The following is a 15456-nucleotide window of genomic DNA, read 5'->3' as shown; positions in this document are numbered from 1 at the left end:
CCACCAGCTCTGATGCAGTTGTCTGGCTCTGACATCTGTCCGTTCTTCCAGCTATTTCCAGGATAGCTTCCCTACGCATATTCCATGGTCAGCTCTTCGTCTTTTCGCTAATGCTTCTAGCTTGTCGAGTCAAGGAAGCTCATTTAGAAAAGGTCTCATAAATTTGGTGCTAGGCAGTCGGAAAGCCAACAGAACTGTGTACCGATGTAGCATAGCTTAGTTTGTCGGTAGGGTTGCCACCTGGCCGGTATTTTTATACTAAAAATACCGGCAATGCAATGGATGGCATTTACCCAACCAATCCTCCAACTCCCGGAATGTTGCACCTATGCCAGTGTTTCCCAACCAGAGCGCCTCCCGCTGTTGCAAAACTACAACTCCCAGCATGCCCGGACAGCCGTTGGCTGTCCGAGCATGCTGGAAGTTGTAGTTTTGCAACAGCTGGAGGCCCCCCCTGGTTGGGAAACACTGACCTGTACTATATACTACTATATAGTCCAACATATATATAGTTTTGCAACAGCTGGAGGCACCCCTGGTTGGGAAACACTGACCTGTACTATATACTACTATATAGTCCAACATGCTGGGAGTTGTAGTTTTGCAACAGCTGGAGGCACCCCTTGGTTGGGAAACACTGACCTATACTATATACCACTATATAGTCCAACATGCTGGGAGTTGTAGTTTTGCAACAGCAGGAGGCACGCCTGGTTGGGAAACACTGACCTATACTATACACTACTATATAGTCCAACATGCTGGGAGTTGTAGTTTTGCAACAGCTGGAGGCACCCTTGGTTGGGAAACACTGACCTATACTATATACCACTATATAGTCCAACATGCTGGGAGTTGTAGTTTTGCAACAGCTGGAGGCACCCCTGGTTGGGAAACACTGACCTATACTGTATACTACTATATAGTCCAACATGCTGGGAGTTGTAGTTTTGCAACAGCTGGAGGCACCCCTGTTTGGGAAACACTGACCAATACTATATACTACTATATAGTCCAACATGCTGGGAGTTGTAGTTTTTTTGCATTTGGGGCAGCTACTGAGCCACAGGCTGTATCAGGGCATGCTGGGAGTTGTAGATAGTAACTAACTGCAAATCTTGAATTTAATTTTAAAAAATAAAAAAAACGATCAAAAAGTCACATCAAAACAAAAAATGGTCCTGTTAAAAACTACAGATCGGGGTGCTAAAAAGAGCCTCATACAGGCCATATAAGAAGAAATAAATAAGTTATAGGGGTCAGAATAGGACAAAATTTCCTGTGATGTTATATATAATTAATTATGCAAATGAGCATGGTCGGTATTTTTTTTTTGTTTTTTTGCAAGAAAGGTGGCAACACTATTTGTTGGAAGTAAGAGATTGAGCTTTTCGACTCATCTTGATGTCACGTGTAACTTTACATAGGACTGCTGGTATCGTGGAACGCCAGGACCAGGCCAGAAGAAAAGTCACCTCTAGGGCGCTGCGGCCAGTGTATAATTCCACCCAATGGGGGAACAGCAAGTAGTTCTCTGATTGGGTGGAATTATACACTGGTCGCGGCGCCCTAGAAGGGGTCTGGCCTGGTTTTGGCGTTCCTTTACTTCAATTCACTTAGCAGAGTTTAAAGTGCGGCCTCCAAGGTGCTTCAGCAACTTACTACTGAGTGGCGTACATTAGTGTTGGGCCTTATTCTGACAACTCTAGAAGGTCGTGGGCCTGCAGGTCCTATTGCATTGGTACCGACATATTGAAGGTAGTACCCCGCCACACATAATTGCATGATCCCAAAACACAAGGGGGGAAGATCACACATACGCAAAAGTGGTACCGATAAAAACTACAATTAAAAAGCTATCGGGGTCCGAAAAGAACAATTTTAAACATGCTAATTCAGTTATAAAAAAGGTGGAATTTTTTAAAACAGTAAAATAAAAGAAAAGCTTATAAAGATGGGCATCATTTTAATTGTATTGACCCACAGAATAAAGAGAATATCTCGGTTTTACCATAAAGTGCACTGCGTAAAAATAAAAAAAATAAAAAATAAAGTTGCAGAATTGTGTTTAAAAAAAGGGGTTTAAAAAGGGGAAAAGGGAGTAATTAAATTTTTTTTTTAATCAGGGAAGGGGCTTATTCACATTAACTACTTTTTTTTTTTTTTTTTACACACATTATTCACCATTTATGTTCCAATAGGGAACTATCACATGTGTGATCTTTTGATTGCATACACTGAACAAAGCTTTGCCATAGAATGGCATTGGTCAGTGTTATCGACACTCCATAAGTACAGGCTGCTAAGACTGCCAGCACTATTGGAGCACTGATCTGGCAAGACCGATGGAAGGTAAAAGAAATTTGCCCCTAATCGATTTTGCCACCATGGTCCCGATCAGCACCCTGAGTTAGCTGGTACAGTGATCCCTCAACCAACTTACAATGGCCTCAACATACAATAGTTTTAACATATAATGGTCTTTTCTGGACCATTGTAACTTGAAACCAGACTCAACATACAATACTACGGACAGTCCAGATCTGTGAAACGTGTCAATGACTGGAAAAAACGACCAATCAGAAATGGCATTCACTGGTAAAACACCTGTATTACTGAAGTGTATGCACTGACTGGCAGCGCCCCCTACAGTACAGGGAGGTATTACATGTTCTGTACTCTTTACCTGTGCCAGGGTTAGCTGCTCCTTTGGACACCAGGTGAGGGCGGCTCCATGTTACTATTTTAGAACATTGTGTACTGTACAGGACCCTGAAGAAGCTCCTGTCCTCTACATAGACAGTGATTACAGCTCCCAGCAGATCTTTATTACTTTTATATGTAAGGATTTGCTTTATCTGTATTAGTTATCCACTTTTTTTTTTTTTTTTTTTTAATCCTCACTTTTTCCTATTTTTGGATGACATTTTGGGGCTTCAGAACCAATTACCAGGTTTCCATAGAGTTCTAGTCTCAACATACAATGGTTTCAACTCACAATAGTCGTCCTGAAACCGATTAATATTGTAACTTCAGGGACCTCTGTATAAGTATTTTCCCGTTTTGATTGCGGTATCTAAATGGTTAATGCCGGACATCGCCTCGAGGTGCACGAGGGCCTTTTCTTTTCCTTTATATGCCATGAATATGGAGCTTTTATCCACCTAGAAGCAATGAACAGGCTAGTGCTGTACATACAGCCCCGGGCACTATTGTATGGACTCGGTGCTGCCATACAGCAATACCTAGAATGACTGCATTATACAGTATCTCCGTTGTATAAACATAGGTTCTCCCTTTAGAGGGGTTCTCTGGTGGAAAACTATATATATTTTTTTTTAATCAACTGGTGCCAGAAAGTTAAACAGATTTGTAAATTACGTCTATTAAAAAATCTTATTCCTTCCAGTACTTATTTGCTGCTGAATACTACAGAGGAAATTATTTTCTTTTTGGAACACAGAGCTCTCTGCTGACATCATGACCACAGTGCTCTCTGCTGACATCTCTGTCCATTTTAGGAACTGACCAGAGCAGCATATGTTTGCTATGGGGATTTTCTCCTACTCTGGACAGTTCTTAAAATGGACAGAGATGTCAGCAGAGAGCACTGTGGTCATGATGTCAGCAGAGAGCTCTGTGTTCCAAAAAGAAAATAATTTCCTCTGTAGTATTCAGCAGCTAATAAGTACTGGAAGGATTAAGATTTTTTAATAGAAGTAATTCACAAATCTGTTTAACTTTCTGGCACCAGTTGATTTAAAAAAAAAGAAGTTTTCCACCGGAGTACCCCTTTAAATATCTGGACCTATAAGGGTAATGTTAAGGGCCTCCCCCCTAAACCGGCAGTCTCTAGGCATATATAGGGAAGGATTGCAGAACACACCCGCCTTCCCGTGTGACATTTTAGCGGAGAAGTAAATGAGAACGCTATCCTCATATAGTTTGTCCTTTGCAATATTCTGAACTAACTCAATCCCGGCTGAAACGCACGCTTCATTAAACTCACGTCAACCGGCTGCAGAAACAGAGTTTGGGTGGAATAATAGAAATCAACCTTTTGCTTCGTAGCTTGCGTGCAAATGTCCCATAGACTTAAGGCTCCGCAAGACTTAATTAGTGGAACGAGACTGTGAAAGCACCATGTAAAGGTCTGGGAGCGCGGGAACATGTAGGATTAGGTTAATGCAGGTAGGCAGTGGAAGAGCTGATTAATTCTGCGGAGTGCTACCATATAGAGGCAGGATTCTCAGAACAGCCGCGTCACATGATTCATTGGATGGTCATAATGCTAACAAACATGCTATCAATATATACAGTCAAGTTTAGATACATAAGAGCCTGTTAAAGGGGTACTCCAGTGGAAAACTTTTCTTTTTAAATCAGCTGGTGCCAGAAAGTTAAACAGATTTGTAAATGACTTTTATTAAAAAAATCTTAATCCTTCCAGTGCTTATTAGCTACTGTATACTACAGAGGAAATTCTTTTCTTTTTGGAACACAGTGCTCTCTACTGACATCATGAGCACAGTGCTCTCTGCTGACATCTCTGTCCATTTTAAGAACTGTCCAGAGTAGGAGAAAATCCCCATAGCAAACATATGCAGCTCTGGACAGTTCCTAAAATGGACAGAGATGTCAGCAGAGAGCACGGTGGTCATGATGTCAGCAGAGAGCTCTGTGTTCCAAAAAGAAAAGCTATATCTGCTTTACCTGCTCTATGTGCAGTGATCAAATGGCCAGAGGTGTCATGGGAAATGTAGACTGCATTGCAAAGCCATCTCAGAGATTCTGTGTGCATCCAACATGGAGTCTATCCTATGCCTGCCACATCAGCTAACACAGGTAAGGAGGAAGCATACACATGAACCTCCAAATTGTTCTCTAATAATAGCCTATTCTGCCCTATATCAGCAAAAAAAATTATAATAATAATGATAATAATGATGATGATGATAATAATAATGATGATGATAATAATAATAATGATAATGATAATAATAATAATGATAATAATGATGATGATGATGATGATGATTATGATGATGATGATGATAATAATGATGATAATAATGATAATAATAATAATTATAATAATGATAATAATAATAATTATAATAATGACAATAATAATAATGATAATAATGATAATAATAATGATAATAATAATAATGATGATGATGATGATAATAATAGTAATGATAATATAATAATGATAATAATTCCCGGAATGCTTCTTTAAAGGCAAGGTGTCTTCAGAAAATAACCTATTATTTAAATCAAGTTTTTATGTTACACACAAGAACTTTTCGTGATGTTTTCTAGTTTGTCTTTTTGTTATCTAGAATATAAAATAATCATGGCGTTTTGCTGTTTTCAGTCTGACCATTAGGTCTGGAGACTTCCTGTTCTGTAGAGATCCCTTTCCAGCAGTCTCCTCCTTATCATCACAGACAGGATTACAGTAAAAGGAGACCCCAGTAGATAAATATGGATAAATATTCACAATAGGATGATGTTTACAGCTCAGCCTCCCCCTCCACAACAGTGCGTCAGTGGTGGCCATTAATTGTGCAGGCTGGAGAGGATGTCTGTCCCCCCCCCCCCCCCCAATCCAGCGCTCCCATGTGGCGTGTCCAACCATCCGGCGCCCAACTTGAGATGCCAGATAAATGTAAATTGTTGCGTTTAAAGGAATAGGATCAGTTCTATCATCAGTTTCCCCACAGCTCCGAAGGGAAACACCGTTGGATGACAAACATACAGTAATGGGGCCCGACATGGTTGATGCTACTGAGTTATCTTTTGACTGGGAAGATTTGTTCCAATTGACTTTGATTGATCATCCATGCGCCTCCTGAATGGCTAAAGTGCTTGTTTTCTGGTCATTTACAGTGTTTCCCAACCAGGGTGCCTCCAGCTGTTGCAAAACTACAATTCCCAGCATACCCGGACAGCCTTTGGCTGTCCGGGTATGCTGGGAGTTGTAGTTTTGCAACAGCTGGAGGCACCCTGGTTGGGAAACATTGATCTAATACATGATCATCCTATCCAGCTACTAGACAGGAGAACCCTTCCCCATGATGTCTAAATAATAGGGACAGAGGTGTCCTAATGGGATGACGCATTTCTGTTGCCTATTCATGTCATGATTCCAAATCCTGTTATTTTGGGACCAAATCACCATATATCCTTTTTGAGATCTTAGGTTTGGACCTTCCATTCTTGCTCATTCATCTTGCTGAATGATGCTTTGGGTAAAACTATTGCAAACTTTCACAATGCGTAAACACTACGGCGGAGATTTATCAAAACCCGTCCAGAGGAAAAGTTGCCCAGTTGCCCATGGCAACCAATCAGATCGCTTCTTTCATTTTAACCCCTTAACGATGCAGGACGTACATTTATGTCCTATGCATAACCGCGAGCATCGGAGCGATGTTCGTGTCATGCGCGGCAGGTCCCGGCTGCTGATAGCAGCTAGGGACCCGCCCGTAATGGTGGACATCCGCTATCACGCGGATGTCCACCATTAACCCCTCAGATGCCGTGATCAATACAGATCACGGCATCTGCAGCATCGCGGTACTTTGAATGGATGATCGGATCGCCCGCAGCACTGCTGCAGTGATCCGATCATCCAGCATGGCAGCTGGAGGTCCCCTTACCTGCCTCTGCTGCCTTCCACGGGTCTTCTGCTCTGGCCTGCGATCGAGCAGACCAGAGCAGAAGATCACCGATAATACTGATCAGTGCTATGCCCTATGTATAGCACTGAACAGTATTAGCAATCGAATGATTGCTATAAATAGTCTACTAAAGTGTAAAAATAAAAGTAAAAAAGATGTGAAAAACCCCCTCCCCCAATAAAAAGGTAAATCATCCCATTTCATCCTATTTCACCCCCAAAAAGTGTAAACAAAATATTTTATATACATATTTGGTATCGCCGCGTGTGTAAATATCCCAACTATTAAAATAAAATGTTAATGATACCGTACGGGGATCGGCGTGAACGTAAAAAAAAAAAAAAGTCCAAAATAGCTAACAGATCAGGGCGCAAAAAATGAGCCTTCATACCGCCGCTTATACGGAAAAATGAAAAAGTTATAGGTCTTCAAAATAGGGGGATTTTTAAATGTACTAATTTAGTTAAACAGTTTGTGTTTTTTTTTTTAAGCGCAACAGTAATAGAAAAGTGTATAATCATGGATATCATTATAATCGCATTGACCCAAAGAATAAAGAACACATGTCACTTTTACCATAAATTGTACGGCGTGAAAACAAAACCTTCCAAAATTTGCTAAATTGCGGTTTTCTTTTTAATTTCCCCACACAAATAGTATTTTTTTGGTTGCGCCATACATTTTATGGTAAAGTGAGTGATGGCATTACAACGGACAACAGGTCGCGCAAAAAACAAGCCCTCATACTAGTCTGTGGATGAAAGTATAAAAGAGTTATGATTTTTTGAAGGCGAGGAGGAAAAACCGAAAACGTCCTTAAGGGGTTAAACAAGACCTCTGAAAAATGAAAGAAGCGAGCTGATTGGTTGCTATGGGCAACCTTTCCTCTGGACTGGCTTTGATACATTTCCCCCTCCAACCTTAAAAGGGGTACTCCGGAAGAAAACTTTTTTTTTTTTTTTTTTTTATCAACTGGTGCCAGAAATTTAAGCATATTTGTAAATGACTTCTATTAAAAAATCTTAATCCTTCCAGTACTTATTAGCTGCTGAATACTACAGAGGAAATTATTTTATTTTTGGAACACAGTGCTCTCTGCTGACGTCACGACCACAGTGCTCTCTGTTAACATCTCTGTCCATTTTAAGAACTGTCAAGAGTAGGAGAAAATCCCCATAGCAAACATATGCTGCTCTGGTCAGTTCCTAAAATGGACAGAGATGTCAGCAGCGAGCACTGTGGTCATGATGTCAGCAGAGAGCTCTGTGTTCCAAAAAGAAAATAATTTCCTCTGTAGTATTCAGCAGCTAATAAGTACTGGAAGGATTAAGATTTTTTAATAGAAGTAATTTACAAATCTGTTTAACTTTCTGGCACCAGATGATTTAAAAAAATATATAGTTTTTCACCGGAGTACCCCTTTAAAGCTAGGGTTAGTTTGGAGAAAAAGCCCCATACAAAAGAAGGCTACCTATAGCAAAGCAGTAGAAGGCCTTTAGCAGTGGTTCATTCTTGTTCTCAAAAAAGACATTCTTAGTTGGATTTTGCTATATAGGGTTTAGGTTAAATAAGATGTTATTTTTCAAAAAAATTGGGGCACATAAAAAATTCCAGTAACTCTAATAATAGCTACCATAACTATAATAACTATACTTAAAGGGTTTGTCCAGCAAAAGAAATGACCTGTGTATAGTGTCAAACAGTATTATAAAGCAACTTACTAATAAAATATTATACATAGTGCAGAGATCTTCCATTATCAGCTATGCTCTTTCTCTTGTAGATGTGACAGCAGTGTACTGGCTATGAAAGAGGTCTTCTCTGTCCCTGCTCCCACCCTCCCCTCCTGTCTGCTGAAGACAAGGCCATTGATGTGAAGAAGGGGATCTCATATACTGCTCATTAGATTTTATGGCAGCATGAAGTCTTTCTCAGATAGGACAGCAGTGAGCCTGTTCTCATTGAGATTTCTGTGGTGCCTTAAAGTCTAATGAGCAGTTATATGAGCTCCCCTCTTCGCAGTAATAGTCTGATCCTCAGCAGACAGGAGGGGTGGGGGAAGCAGGGACAGGAGCCCTGCCTTAAAGGAGTACTCCAGCGCATCATAACTTATCCCCTATCAAAATGATAGGGGATAAGTTATAGATCGCGGCAGACACGCCCCCCCCCCCCCCATGTATCTCTATGGGGTACATAGAGGGGGCTTGTCGACCACCACAATGTGCGGCGACAGAACGCCCCCTTTTCCAGCATACTGCCGCCGCCCCCCCAGCGCTCGGACTCCCCGTGATCTATAACTTATCCCCTGTCCTTCGGATAGGGGATAAGTTATACTGCACTACAGATCTCCTTTAAGAGAGTGTGACAGAACATCACAGCTTCAACCAAGACAGATCAGCTGATAATGTATGATCTGTGCAGTATGCTTAATCTCCAGGGCTCAAGTCCTGCAGGAAAGCATAGGAACTAGGTTCCTGCACTTTTTCCACAGCAGGAACACGGTTCCCATTTGCAGGAGTCCTGCAGGACCAGCTCCTGAGTGGAGTCTTGAGTGAGTTCCCACACTTTTTTTTCCCCCCAGGACTTGACTCCTATTAATAACATTATATAAGAAAATAGCTTTATTATACTTTTTGACATAATACACAGGTTGTTTCTTTTACCAGACAACCCCTTTAATAGTAACTATAATAAGATTGTGATATTATGACAAGTGATAGGACCGAGATTGTTCCGATGTGACAAAGGGTTAAATGGAACCATGGCAGGTCTTCTGTTTAACGTGGACTTTCCACCATTCCTTTAATTGGCAGTGATGGATCCATTCCTTCCTATATGTTCCTCTGGTTCCATTAGCATAGATTAGACACTTGGCCTTATGTACCCATCCGGTGATTTACTATATACCGTAGATAAAAATGGATCCGTCCAACAAGGAAAACTGCCAATGGGGAGGAACGGTCTAAAACTGCAATGCAGTCGGTGAAAAGGCGAAGTGTTTCGAGGCAATATAATAGAAGGGGAAGATTAGATACAAGTGGAGGCATTAGCTTAATATCTGTCCAGGGCGAATCGCCCAGATGTGGAAGATTTAAGATGTAGCATGCAAAACTGACAATTTAATGGAACAGAAAGATGACAGAGATTTAAAAATTGAGCAAGATTGACTTTTACATAAGACATCCTAATAGCAGAAATAGGTAAGGAATTGCCAATAACAGCCTAACCAGCCTAAGACAAGAGAAGTCATTTGGGAGACAAGATGGTTGATTATTCTTGCTGCATGATTTGGACTTTTCCTGACAAATGCTAAGAGCGAGGATGATTTTTGGGGACATTTGGAAGGTCAACTAACTAAAATAGTCCAAAATGATTAAAATATCATAGAAATGTGATTGCTATAGAAACTAGAAAGATTACAGCAGATTGGGAATGTAGTGAAATCCTGTAAGTAAATGCACGTCTTTTAACTCCTAGTTGTAAATATGCGCTGTATAATTTCTTAATATAGCTTTATATTGCTGTCAGTTTACTTATCTGATACAGAGCTACAAGTCCCCTGCGTATCTATATAGTTACATGATATAAGGAAATATTTAAAGCATATTCACCTCTTTGGCAGTACTTATACTGATTTCTTCTACAGTAAGAAACAGAAAGGCAGTACTATCTGTGCCAACATAATTTACATACTGCATAGAGGAAAGGAGACATTACTATCTATACTTACATTATTTACAGTAAGCAATCGGAGATTGGTTCAGATAAGAAAACAGTGCTCTTCTGAACCTACATTTTACACAGCGAAAAAAGGAGGCAGTACTATCTGTGCCTTCATCATTTTCAGCAAAAATAAGTAAGGTAGTGTTATCCATGTGTACATCATTTGCATGGCAGCAAAGTCCTATATGTAAATATAGAATTTAGATGTACAGACAAGGAGGCTGTACTGTCTGAATCTATATTATTTACAAGGAGAGACAAGGAGGCCGTATTATCTGTGCCTTCATCATTTACAGTGAAAAATAAGTAAGGTAGTGTTATCCATGTCTATATCATTTGCATGGCAGCAAAGTCCTATCATTAAATATATAATTTAGATGTACAGACAAGGAGGCTGTACTGTCTGAATCTATATTATTTACAGGGAGAAAAAAGGAGGCAGTACTCTCTGTGCCGGCATTATTTACAGTGAGAAATTGGGGGGGAGGGCTGTCCTATCAGTAAATATATAATTCCATGTGCAGAAAAGGAATCAGTGCTCCCCTGGAGCTACATTTTGTACAGTGAAAAACAAGGAAACAGTACTGTCTGTGCATTCATCATTTTCCAGGTATTGTACTCTGTTAGTTACTATTAGGTACTCTCGGCACCTGCATTATTTACAGTGAGAAATTGGGGGCAGTGCTATCAGTTAATATATCATTTCATGTTCAGAAAAGGAAGCAATGCTCCCCTGGACCTACATTTTGTACAGTGAAAAACGAGGAGACAGTACTAGCTGTGCATTCATCATTTTCCAGGTATTGTAATCTATCAGATATATTCTGTTTAGTGCATTTTAGGACCTGTTAAGCTAAGGAGATGTTAGCTAAACTTGAGGCCAGGTAGCTAAAGGCAGACCAGTACTATCTGTGCCAACATAATTTACATACTGTAAAAAGGAAAGGAGACAGTAGTATCTGTGACTACATTCTTAATAGGAAGAAATTAAGTTACAGTTCAGATAAGGAAGTAGTGCTCCCCTGGACTGGGATTTAACACAGTGAAAAACAAGAAGGCAGTACTATCTGTGCTTTTATCTTTTACATTGAGAAATTGTAAGACACTATATCTACATCATTTACATGGTGAAGCCCTATCAGTAAATATATCCTTTTGATGTCAGTCAAGGAGGCTGCACTATCTGGATCTATTGTGATAGGGAGAAACAAGGAGACAGTATTTCTGTGTTTGCATTATTTACAGTGAGAAATTGGTTGGCAGTTCTATCAATAAATATATAATTCCATGTTCAGATAGGGAAGCAGTGCTCCTCTGCCTTCATCATTTACATTAAGAAATAAGGCATCAATATTAGCTGTGTCATGATTTATAGTGAGAAACAAGGCAGCAGTACTATCTGTACCTACATTCTTTACAGAGAGAAACCTGGAGGCAGAATTATTATGCCTGCACCATTTTACTGAACATCCAGAATGTACTGATCACTTTAGCATGGTGGCCACAATGTCATACTGAAAGGTAAGCCCGGGGTTGTTGGCCATCTTGTATTACAAGGCCTTTTGCCTCCAGATTTTGTATGTGGTTGTTCAAATAAACAAGTACCGTATATACTCGAGTATAAGCCGAGTTTTTCAGCACGATTTTTCGTGCTCAAAACGCCCCCCTCGGCTTATACTCGAGTGAACTCTCCGTCAATCAAACTGTCAATCCTTTTGAGTGGTCTTCAACCTGCGGACCTACCGATGTTGCATAACTACAACTCCCAGCATGCCCGGACAGCCATCGGCTGGGAGTTGTCGTTTTGAAACCTCTGGAGGTTGCAGGTTGAAGACCACTGCTGCCTTCGTCATCATCCAGACCCCCCTTTAGTTTTCTACTCACCTCCCCTCGGTGGGAAGTTAGGGTGAGCCATCTATGCTGCAGGGACCGTCCGGTGGGGAGGGTTAGTCGTTCCAGGCTGTCCATCTTCACCGGGAGGCCTTCTTCTCCGCTCCGGGCCCGGCCCCGGACTAGTGACGTTGCCTCGACGACGACGCACAGGGACGTCCCTGCGCTTGAACCTCCCTGTGCGTCGTCGTCAAAGGAACGTCACTAGTCCGGGGCCGGCCTGGAGCGGAGAAGAGGGCCTCCCGGGGAAGATGGACAGACTGGAACGACTAACCCTCCCCACGATCGGTCCCTGCAGCATAGATGGCCCGGACCAGCTCATCCTTCCTTCCCACCGAGGGGAGTAGAAACTGAGGGGAGCCGATGGCTGTCCGGGCATGCTGGGAGTTGTAGTTTTGCAACATCTGGAGGTCCGCAGGTTGAAGACCATTGACCTCCAGACCATTGAAGGGATTGACAGGCAGTGATGATGAAGGGGGGGGATGATGACAGTGTGATGATGACAGGGGTCTGGATGATGACAGGGTGATGATGACGGGGGTCTGGATGATGACAGGGTGATGAGAACGGGGGTATTAATGACGGGGGTCTGGATGATGACAGGGGGATGATGACAGGGGTCTGGATGATGACAGGGTGATGATGAAGGGGGGGGATGATGACAGGGTGATGATGACGGGGGGTCTGGATGATGACAGGGTGATGATGACGGGGTCTGGATGATGACAGGGTGATGATGACGGGGGTGTTAATGACGGGGGTCTGGATGATGACAGGGGGATGATGACGGGTGTCTGGATGATGACAGGGGGATGATGACAGGGGTCTGGATGATGACAGGGTGATGATGACGGGGGTGTTAATGATGGGGGTCTGGATGATGACAGGGGGATGATGACAGGGGTCTGGATGATGACAGGGTGATGATGACGGGGGTGTTAATGACGGGGGTCTGGATGATGACAGGGGGATGATGACAGGGGTCTGGATGATGACAGGGGGATGATGAAGGGGGGGATGATGACAGGGTGATGATGATGAGGGTGTTAATGACGGAGGTCTGGATGATGACATGGGGGGGGATGATGTATTTCCCACCCAGGGCTTATAGTTGAATCAATAACTTTTCGTGGATTTTTGGGGTGAAATTAGGGGCCTCGGCTTATATTCGGGTCGGCTTATACTCTAGTATATACGGTAATAATGCAAAGAAGACATCACTGTTCTGGGACATGTGGAAGCTGAATTATAAAAGAGATGTTTTTTCTTTATTTTAAGACATTTTATTGAGGGCTTTGTGTCATGAGCAAAATGGAGGGAGAAATTACCTAAACCACAGACCGAGCTACTAAAAACCACTAGATGGGAGCAAAAACGCTTCAACAAATCATGGAGAATAATGTTTACAATGCACTTGATCTGTCTGACACGTCCTGCGCTGAAGAGATTATGGTGACAAGTCAAAACATTGCTTCATCTTGGTGTCTGGCTGCGCATTAATACTGAGAATTAGCTCCGGAGCTCTTAAACTTCATAATGGTCCTGGGGCCTGAGGACTGAAGAGGTCCCCACAGCATCTGGTCTTCATCCATTTTATTTTGTGATACTGAGAGAACAGATTTACACCCACACCGAACTTCCAAGTGCTCATTACCAATACTAATGAGCGATTACGGCTGATAAGTATATACTTAGAGGGGACTGGGGTTATTTTCTGATTCCCATTAACGATATATGTCATAAAAATGGCAAAATAATAAAATAAAAATTATGTAGCAATCCCTGGGCCCCACAGACATATACAACAGACATTATTTGAAGCCCATGGCCTACAAAGCTAAATCTGTAGCAGGACCCCCATTTGGCATTTAAAATGCTGTTATCTTCTTTTGTGAAAGAGGGGATATCGGGCACCCTTTATACTATAGCCCCTGAAACCATGCCCCCCAGAAATGCTTTACAATATACATCATAGCACTGAAATTCAATACATACTGTGCCCCCTGAAACCCATTATAATACACTGTGCCCCACAAAGGAATTCATTATATACTGTGCCCCACAAATGAATTAAGGATATGTTGTGCCCCAATAAATGAATTGATTATACACTGTGCTCCCATTAAAAATTAAATACCATGGCCCCTATATAAATTTATATACTGGGCTGTATAGTGTCTGTACCTGTGTGTGACGGTTTTCTCACAATTCTTATGTGATTTTCACCCCAATATTTATTTTTAACAGCATACAAAATGACTGTTGTCTCAGATTTTTTCCAGCTTGCAATGCGGTAGAGACCTGACTCACTAGTCAGCTTATGGCAGCCTGTCTGCTTCAATGGGTGGAGAGAGCAATCTGCAAGTAATGCAACAGCTGGAGGCACCCTGATTGAAAACTACAGGTCTGCAGCTCATTTATGTTTCAATGGGTGGGGTGGCTGATGTGTGGGAAGGAGGAAAATGGTATCATGGGATTTCTAGGCAAGCAAGAAAACTGAAAACAGGAAATACAAGTTCAGAGAAAGCTAGCCACAGTGTTCTGGTAATTTCACAACATAGCCATTTAGCCCAAGACAAGCGCAGATCCTTCCTAAGCATGTCCATTACTGTCTGCCAGGTACGTACTAAAATCACCTTATGGTGGATAACCCCTTTAATATTTTACAATTAATTTCTTACAATTACAAGACAGATACATGTCAGGAACTGTCCAGTATAGGAGAAAATCCCCATAGCAAACCTCTCCTGCTCTGGGCAGTTCCTGACATGGACAGAGGTGTCAGCAGAGAGCACTGTGGTCAGACTGGAAATGACTACACAACTTCCTCTGTAGTATACAGCAGCTGATAAGTACTGGAAGGATTAAGATTTTTTAGATAGAAGTAATTTACAAATCTGTATAACTTTCTGGCACCAGTTTATTTAAGAACATTTTTTTTTTTAACACCGATTTCCCCTTTAACCTATAAACCGCCGCTGCTTTGCTCAAATGGTGCCCAGAATTTGTGCAGGTTTAATATGTATTGAGAAAACCAAGTCATTACAATCACCAGCCGAATGCGGAAAGAGATGGAATCCATGACTTAATGACTGCACACAGTCTCCGGTACAATTGCAAAAACTCATAAATATTTATCTGCACTGCGGTTCCT

At 41.6% G+C, this 15456-nt stretch overlaps 1 protein-coding gene across 8 annotated transcripts in view; it reads left to right on the top strand.

Annotated features, from left to right (window-relative positions):
- ELFN1 (extracellular leucine rich repeat and fibronectin type III domain containing 1) overlaps positions 1-15456 on the top strand; it is a 581118-nt gene that overhangs the window by 487261 nt on the left and 78401 nt on the right. Inside the window, exons 1-2 of one of the 8 annotated variants that reach the window (XM_056535655.1) lie at positions 11184-11212; positions 11833-11933. The exons of the other annotated variants lie outside the window; for them this stretch is intronic. The gene's annotated coding sequence lies outside the window, so the exon portion shown is untranslated. Of the gene's footprint in view, positions 1-11183; positions 11213-11832; positions 11934-15456 lie in introns of those variants that run through there. 8 annotated transcript variants of the gene reach the window in all.

The sequence above is a fragment of the Hyla sarda genome, chromosome 8 (genome assembly GCF_029499605.1).
Source record: "Hyla sarda isolate aHylSar1 chromosome 8, aHylSar1.hap1, whole genome shotgun sequence".
Taxonomy (NCBI): Eukaryota; Metazoa; Chordata; class Amphibia; order Anura; family Hylidae; genus Hyla; species Hyla sarda.
The sequence above is the reverse complement of the archived record's forward strand: the minus strand, read 5'-3'. Positions and strand labels throughout refer to the sequence as shown.